The sequence below is a fragment of the Melopsittacus undulatus genome, chromosome 8, assembly GCF_012275295.1.
Source record: "Melopsittacus undulatus isolate bMelUnd1 chromosome 8, bMelUnd1.mat.Z, whole genome shotgun sequence".
In the NCBI taxonomy this organism is placed as follows: Eukaryota; Metazoa; Chordata; class Aves; order Psittaciformes; family Psittaculidae; genus Melopsittacus; species Melopsittacus undulatus.
In genome coordinates this window covers 33937876-33946990 of record NC_047534.1, presented here as the reverse complement: position 1 = coordinate 33946990, position 9115 = coordinate 33937876, and the positions used below count along the sequence as shown (strand labels likewise).

Here is a 9115-nt window from a genome sequence, read left to right as displayed (position 1 = left end):
TATATTGCCACCTTTAGTCAGCAACTAAGACTCAACATGTGTGTGAAGGTCAAGAAAGAGAACAAGAAATTATCTTTGTTAGAGGGGCTTTTATCTATCATAATGACAATCGACATAGCAGAAATTTTCTCTAACATCCTTCGCATCACAGTGCAATCCAGGACTAGAGAGAATCACTGCGTCCATTTCTGTTACCAGCTCACATGAATGCAGTTACCAGAGGTAATGATCTATTTTCTGGCTCTTCACATCTGTGTTCTTTCAGAGAATGGGGCTCCATCCAGTTGAATTCAATAAATACATGTGTAGTATGAATGACTCAGGTTTAGGTGTGGAAAATTCTTTCCCTTTGCCTCCTGAGAAAAAGGAGGATGAAAACATAAGAAAGAGAGTTAGTTTAGTGTCTAAGGATATTCTACACTGAGTTCCCTTCACTCCCCCTTTCTCTGAATCCAGGAGTCAATATGATTATGCTGAAGAGAACATCATATAGGAGCTCCTTTTCTTCCTGTCCCTGTATACCCTATTAAACTGCCCCTCCTATTCCACGTCACCACATATAAGAACACTGGTACAAATATGAAGGTGTCCTGTAGTAATTTACAAGTGCCAATGTATATGAAATAATAAATGCTATACATTGTCCTGATTAATGCACGCTTGACATAACCATTCATTTTCCTAAAGGCCTGTGTGGGGCTCATGCAGTGACACAGTATTTCCTTCTGATCCCTTCTGGGTACTTCAGAGTAGCTCCAGAGAAACCAATACTTGAACATTTGGAGAGTGCACTTGGGATGGATGCACAGGCCACAGGAGTGCAACTAGTTCTAAAACCATGGCAAAGATTGAAAACACCATGAATTCACCACACAAATGAAAACGTCCTCCTACCACAGGAATTCCAGAGCATACCTCCAAGCTGGAAGTCTGCATGGGGGAACCACCCTGGTTGTATGTGACTTTTCCCAAGAAGTAAATTCCTTCCTCTTCAGAAGCATCTTTCATATCCTTAAAGAGAAGTGGGGAAGGAAGCCATTTCTACCGTTCCAGAGAGAAAAACCATGACAACAGACCCAATAGCTGTTGTAGCCCCAGTCACAAGTCTCAGGTCTGTGACGGGGCACACAAGCAAAAGGAATCAGCAGTCTAACTAAAGAGAACCAAAAAGGAGCCTTTCAAAGTGACTTAGTACAAAGGATAAAAAAAGGAGCTTGCATAGATAGCTAAGTTCTTTGGAGCACTTATGATCTCCTCTGACTGCAACTCTGCTTTGGAAATGTGAGCCAGCATCACAGCATGTGGGCAGACAACTCTGGGCAGCTTTCTCATGACATATCCCTGCAATCCATCCATGGCTCAGCAGTTTCCTTGGTCATTATCCCACTGAAACGAGGCACAACAGGGAACATTGAACCATGTTCCAGATAACAAGACCCAGACAGTACGCAAACTGCTCTTGTGGCAGAGAAATCCCAGGATCCAAGGCCACCAACAGAACAGGGAAAAGACACACTGATTGTCTGGCAAGCAGAACTTTTCTGGGTTTTAATATGGAGAATGCAAATCAGATTAAACATGTTCCTGTGCTCTTTACGACAGTTACAGAGAAATGCTGCTCAATGTCTACATAAGAACCTCCATCATGCATACATTTGACATCAGACTAGCACCATGGGGACTTTTAATATGGAATTTTGCTCTTTAATGGAGACACAGCCAAATAGGGCGAGTCCTCAGCTCTTTAACACTCCATACAGATGGTCTCAGATCTCTCCCACAGCATAACAACCTCTACCTTTCTGATTTGGGATCTTCAGGTGGGAGTACAGCCACACACAGCCCACAGCCTTGCAGGTATGAATGAAGTAGCTGCTGCAATTCCACACCTGAGCTCAGCTTGAGTATTCACTCAGTCTTGTTCCATCTGCCTTTGCAGGGAAGATGCATGCATTTGTCATGTACTGAGCCTACAATCTTGTGCAATGTGAATGAAATCAAACAGGACCATGCAAGAGCTAGTATTAGCTGGCTCTCAACTACCCAGTACTTTAATAATAATCCATTTAAAAGGCAGTGTTTTCATTTAAACATGCAACATAAATAGAATATCAGCTAATGTTACTAAATGACAAAAATGTGATTTCTGTAACTTCAAAAATCTCAAGCACTTTAGAGCCATAAAACACATGTCTAAAGTCTTCAGTTCTCACTAACCCCACACATTTTTAAAAGCTATAAAAAGCACATATCACAACAGCAGTGGTATTTGCACACAATTCTATCAAAACTCAACACTACATACTTCCTTTGCTGTGAAACACAAGTAAACTCTTTCTCAAGAAGCAGCAATTATTGGCACTTTCTGAAAAATCACTGCTCAGAAGATATCCCATCTCTAAAATCAACTTGTTAAACCCACTGGTCAGAACTGAAGTTGTAAGTCGGTGATAACAGTCATGGCTGAAGGGTATGTTTAAGCTTCATGAAGGTAGAAGTCCTGAACTTGATCTCCCATGTTTGTTTTCTGTAAGTGACATAATGGGGACCACACTGGACTTTAGCAGCTATAATTGTTTGGTTTGGCATTATTAACCTATCCCTACTTCGTTCCATTTCAAAGCTGTCCTGGAATTTGTTTCAGCTTTCTTTTTGACCCACAAAAGAGCAAGGTATTTCCCCTATACACCTAGCTGCCAAGATCCAAATCTGTAGTTTCTGTGTTTCCCTGGTAACAGCTGGTGATGTAATAAATTTACTAAGTGGTAGAGGGAGACTTTATGCTCTGTGCAGCCATGCAAGCTTGCAAGAGAGCAGCTCGCTGGCTCTCTGCCTGGCTGCCAACACCATTCACCTTCTCTGCTTGCCCAGATCTGGATCTGGATCTGGATCAGTTCTGAGAGTTCCTCAGAACACTGGAATCCTTCTTGGCAATGAGAGCGGGAGGTGTACAAGTTATTTCTACTGTCTCAATCCTGAATGGTTTGTGAGCTCAGTGTGCTGATAATTGTTTCCTAAGCAAAGCTTGTATCTGAAGTGGTACTCTGAGATTTCTGTTTGTCACTGATGTAGCTGTCAACCTGCTCAGAACTCAACCACACACATCACTGCTGCTGGCAGAGACTGGTGAGCTCCTCTGAAGGTCCATACCCATAGCAGAGGTTGGCAACTGGCTCCTGATCAGCCTGGGTTACTTCGGCCTGTGCTGTGTTATATGGAAATACGTTGGGAAATAGATGAACAAAGAAGGCAGGTGTAATGTCCTGATTTCTTACCTGTAGAATGATATCCAGAAAACATGCATATTCCCAGGAGAATCCAGACACACAAACATACTAACCACTGGAAGTTTCACTCTGTTTCACACCAGTGACCTGCAAACATTATAGCATATGCATGAAAGAATAAAAGCTTTCCCATCATTAAATACTAGAAAATAAAAGGAACAGTCATGGAATTAGATTCATAAAAATGTCTACTGTTTGTGTGCTGCAGTCACTAATGTCCTAGCATATCAGGCAATGGAACTGGTGTTGCAGTCCAGAGATAATGTCTCACAACTACACTTAAAAATCAAATATGTCTGTGTATTATTATTCCAGTTTAAGCAAAAGGCTATTACTCTAATTCAGGACATATCCCTTTGAGGCAGAGGGCAAGGGAAGAGAAAGATTTAGATGTGTTACAGAACTATCAGCACAATTTGAATCTGATTTCTCTAATGATTTCAAAGCAAGATCCTTCTTTACACAGCTGGATCACAAGAATTGCAGGAAAAAGGAAAAGATATAGATAAGCAGCAAGGTAATGAGAGTTTTCCCTCTCCATTTCATTGTTCAGATCCAGTTTTGACAACTGGCAGCAGAATAATTTCTCACAAACTCTTGTCATAAAAAACATCCCAGAAAGATCAAAGAACATCACCTGGGAATGACTGTTCTTGTCTTCATTGCCTATTCCTTTAAGTTGGTCTAAGGATTTTTGGAAAGGCTCTCCATCTGACAGCTTCTGCCTCTTCTTTACATCTTCCTTCTTCCCCTCAACTGACCAAATAACAAATTTGCTTGGAATTCCATCAGCACCAAATATTAATAAAGTAAAATTACTTTGAGAGATAGGACCCCAGTAATTTCCCTTTCTTTTTAATATGGCTTTAGCCTAGAGCTAAGGTCTTGCATGAACCAAAAGAAAAAAAAACAAAACAAAAAACCCCACAAAACCCAAAGTCCCTAGACAAATAAGAGGAATTCAGAGCACAGCGATAAACTCTACAGCACTCCCTACAAAAGGTGCCTAGGAAGAATATTACTGCTAGAAAAGCAATCATCTTCACTACTGGTGCACAGTGAGGAAAAGAAAGCCCCAGGCTGAAATTGGTATTAAGCTTATTTTATTAATTTCTGTTATTAAATCATAAAACCTTTGAAATCATTAAGAGGCCAAACTGGGCAGCTGAGACCAATTATTCAGGAAAACATACTATGGGAGAGGAGGCCTCTTCTGAATATTAGAAAGAAACACAGGGAACTTCCCAGCTTTGCTCTCCTGGGGATATGGAAGTGTTGTTGATATTTCAGCATTTTCAGCAGCAATGGCTAATGGCCATCTCTAAACAGAAAGCAATTAAGGTTTTAAAGGCCCACCAAAAATTTGTTAGCTTCTATAATAAACATCAGAGTACCTGGACCTCAGGCCCAAGAGTCAAATAAATATATAATGATTTCATTTACTATAAGAAAGACTGAATTATATCTGCTAATAGAGCATTAAGAGCAATAAAGCATGAAGTGCATCCCATGTTATGCTTAGAACTAAACAACGGCATATTTTAACATGAAGTGTCCTTGCAAGAGGTTAATGAAGTCAGGTTGCATTTATCAAAATAGTTGCCAAGTTAATCTTTAACAGTCTGATATTGGTGGCACTGAATGCAAGAATAAGGAGTCACATAACATCAAATAACTGACTAATGCATATTAGTTGTAGCATAAGATGTGTAAGCAATGCATAAAATCTACAAGCATATATGTGTATTTTATGATTTAAAGGTGATACTGGCATGCCTAACAGTTTACAGGGAAGACGAGATATTTTTGTAAGATCTCTGTAACCAGTTTATCCTTCTTGGTTCCACCAAGCACAGGAAATTTTAATTATAAGACAGTTGGGAGTATTACCCATCAGGAGATCACACAGAATATTTGCATGATTTTAGCATAAGCTTAAACCCTGTGGCTTTTCTTGTGCAAAAGACAAGATTTCCACCAATAATGGCAACTGATATCATGGCTTTTTAGAAGGACAAGCCTACCTAAACATCCCCAGATATTAAACTGTGCTGTCTTTACCTTTATGTAACAGGTAACAGCTTGATAGAGAAGGCTGAAAAAGGGGTCCCATCTTCCTTCTCAGCTACAACTTTTGCAGAATGTGCAGAATACAAACATGTTCTCCAATGGCCACAGAGCTGTCAGTAGCATTTTTACTTTGGTGGCCACTTATTTTTTACTATTGTGAATTGGGAATTTTAAAGCTTCACTGGTACTCAACAAAAAGGAGAACATTCTTCTCTCCCAAAAAATGGTGAGAAGTGGATGGAAGCCCACTGAAAAATACCATCTTGGAGAAGTTCTAAATTGGTCTCTTGAGATTTCTGAAGCAAGAGATGCTTCAGATGTTCTCTAAACTGAGGGGTAAGTGCCAGATGTACTTGAAGTTCAAGTTTCCTCATTTGTGTGTTTTTCTTCAGTAAACGGTGTCCCTCTCATTGTAATCCAGAACTTAACTCTGTGCTCTGCTAGCATAACTTGGTTCTTTTCACACATTGTGCCTGCAACAACATATCCTGCTCTCCAGAAGCAGCTATTCCATACAAAGAGGTCCCATTAGCACAAATGTTGGGATATGAATGGAAATTCATTCCTGAAGAGGCAAAGGTTGAAGTTTCACCATTCCAATTGGAAACCTCATATCACCACAAGACCTTTACTCAAAAGAGACTTTGTGATCACTCTTTTATGGGCCTGTCTCCATTTTCCCTTTCTCCCATCTTTATCTCTGTCACACATCATGGTTCTTGACACTGAGACTATTCTGTCAGACATACAATTACCCCCTTGTCTGTGGACAAGCATGTGCATTCAACAGCTTAAAGAGCTTTAAAGCCCTTACCTTGAAAGGAATCCCAGATCCTGCTGCTATGTAGATCAATAGCCAAGCTCACACAGGCAGGCAGGATGAGGCTCTCCATCCTTCAGTGGTCTATAAAGAAAGGACCTTTGCTGTAAATCTCATTCATACTCCCTCTCATTTGAAATGGCTTTAGCCAGGGGCAACTCTAGAGTACACTGTAATGTTCTGGTCTCAAAAAAAGACTTCCTACTAAAATGCCAACCCACTCATGAGCTTACACAGCAACTGAGCAAGCTCTAGATCATGATGTTGTTACAAAAAAAGGCTGACTAAAGATTGCATAGCTCCTAGCACAAACATTTTTTCTTTATTGTGCTCCCAGCAGTGGTATCCACATCCAGCAGAATAGCTTTCAGAGCATTTGACAGCTGGATCTCCAAGTCAGCATACTTCTCATTTCTGTCCAATATTGTATAAACTCTGCTGAGATCAACACTGCAAATCCCCCTGAAAGAAACTGAGCCCATAACATTAAAAACACAATCTGATTAGTTATATACCTTTCAGTGAAAACCACACAATTGGCTACAAAGCAGTTAGATACATGCTGAAGATGTGCAGGAAGTCTAGGGCCTTTGGCTCCAGTGATCAGACTCAGTTGCTCAGTGCCATGTTACAGAAGCTAACCTTGAAGACCATCTGATGCTTATAATGAAGACATTAATGAGGGAAATCTTTAAACAATCAAAAATCAAAGTACAGTTAAAACTCACTAATTCCTGTTTGTGTCTGGGAAACTTAAATTTGTTAACTCTCAAATAAATGAGTTGCAAGGGGAGCTTGTACTTTACCATGCACTAATATATGATTTTTATAAGGTCATATTAAGCCTTCCTGAACCATCAAGCATTCACAGCCACAAGAACATTAATAACACATGACTCTGTGTTTATATGTGTATATAAATCTATATGCGTGGGTGTATTGATATACACAGTAACATATGTACACTACTTTAAAACTTGGTGCTCTTAGCTTAGAAAATTTCCAATCTGAAACCTCAAGAGTAGTGGAACAAGAAGAGCTTTTTGCACAGAGTAGAATATATTAGCAGTTGTCTGCTGTAGTGTTATTCAGACTCCAGAAGAGACACTTGACTAAACCAAATAGGGAAATGTCAGTAAAGACAGAAAGCAAAGCAGGGCACTGTTGCTGCTTGGGGGAAGAGTGGCTTTCAGCACTAACTGGCACTAACTACCAGCCTAAAGTCTCTGTGAGGAAGAACCAGCTCTCAGCTATTTAATTTTTAAGCACTGGTATACATTTTCCCTCAGGTTCTTGCCTAAGGTTCTTGCCCTTTTCTCATGCCTGCCACCATACATTGGGATTGTCTCCACTCAAGCAGATCCAGGGAGAAGAAACTTGGGCCTTTCATCTGTTTTTCATGAAGAACATTTGCAGTCAGTCTTTATCTTTCTATGATGACAAAGCAATCTCGGAATTTAACTTCATTGGCTCCTTCGCCTTCTTTAAATCATTTGGCACGATCACCATGAGGAAGTTCAAAAAAGAACAGCATCAATAACAACCATATTCTTGCCTCTTCTGATTAGGAAAATGTCTCGTTGCTGTCAACAGCTAAGACCATCGTGTAGATTTAACACTTCTCTTAACTGGAGACCTCAAAAGGTCACATACATGCCAAAATAAGTCTCACAGACACTTCTGGTAGTGAGAGGCTGAGCAGACTGTGGGCAGAACTAGCACCAGTACTCTTGTGTGCAACAAAACATCTCTCAGGAGCCCACAGGAATATTATGCCTCAAGGATATGGCTCTGCTGAATGAGATACAGCCAAGATCTGTGATAAAACTCTAATACTGGCCAAATGAAATAAATTGATAATATATTCATTGTTGACTCTTGCTTTATTTTTAGGTTGCTGGCACTACTGTAGAAGAATTTATTTAAAATAAGAAATAAAATGTCTGAGCAACAATGTAATTCTGTAATGAAAAAAAACCCAAAACAGAGAGCAGGAGATTGAAAGATTGCAGAGTGATAGCTTTGATCAGACTGCCAGCAATTTGACATTAATATATTCTTAACTATAATATAAAAAACCCTCATCACACACACACCAAAACGTCTTAGTAGAGACATGTCTAATTATGACAGCATCCCATGTCTGACAGAGGCAAATTTCATCCTCACCTTTCACATACAATGAGGCCGAGGAGGAAAAAAAGTAAAAGGAAGAAAAAGAGAAGGAAAGCAGCAGATACATTTAGTGTTCCCTTTACCAACATAAAGCTTAGCTTATTTGTAGCTTTTGGCTTTTAGCCTCTCTTGTTAAGCTGATTGAATTCTTCAGGAAATGATGCATGAGGCAAGGTTTCCAGCCAGTTCTGTTGAGGAACTGAAGATTCCCAGGAGGGTGATGATAAGCTGAAATGATGGCTATGATAGGAGACATTGCAGATACAGATAGGAAGAACAAACCAGCTTCAGCTAAACACATCCAAAATGCACAAGCCTGAAAGTGCATTTTGAAACTATCAGGCTGGAAAGATGCCTGCTTCAGCAGAAATGACTCGTCAGGGGCAAGCAGTCACTTTAGGACTTTTTAATCAGTATTTCCCAACTGCTGCACTGGAGGCATTTCCCCTGGCAGCATCATTCACTTGGCTGCCCACATGCCTGATCATAATGGCTGTCTCTTGGCCATATTACTTATTACATTTATAAGGCAGCAGCCTCCCAGCTGTATGACATATGTAGCCCACAGGCATATACTTTTAACATATGCTGCATATTGTCCTTTACACTGTTCCTATTAAGCCAACACAAAACGAAGAAATTGGGGCTGTTCTATCCTCTAAGCAGTCAGTATATCCAAGAGCAAGAACAGAAAAGCTCCTGGTGTTGCAAGCCTGGATTGAAGGATTAGGAATAGTAAGGATAAAACATTGCCAGGTGTCTA

The 9115-nt window shown here is 40.1% G+C and overlaps 1 long non-coding RNA gene across 1 annotated transcript; it reads right to left on the bottom strand.

Moving 5' to 3' along the window:
- Positions 1-248: 248 nt before the first annotated feature.
- On the bottom strand, positions 249-3368 carry LOC115945922 (uncharacterized). Its single transcript, XR_004080109.1, has 3 exons — positions 3276-3368; positions 916-1011; positions 249-356 (listed from the first exon to the last, which is right to left on the bottom strand). It is a non-coding gene; the product is annotated as an uncharacterized lncRNA (long non-coding RNA).
- Positions 3369-9115: the final 5747 nt, after the last annotated feature.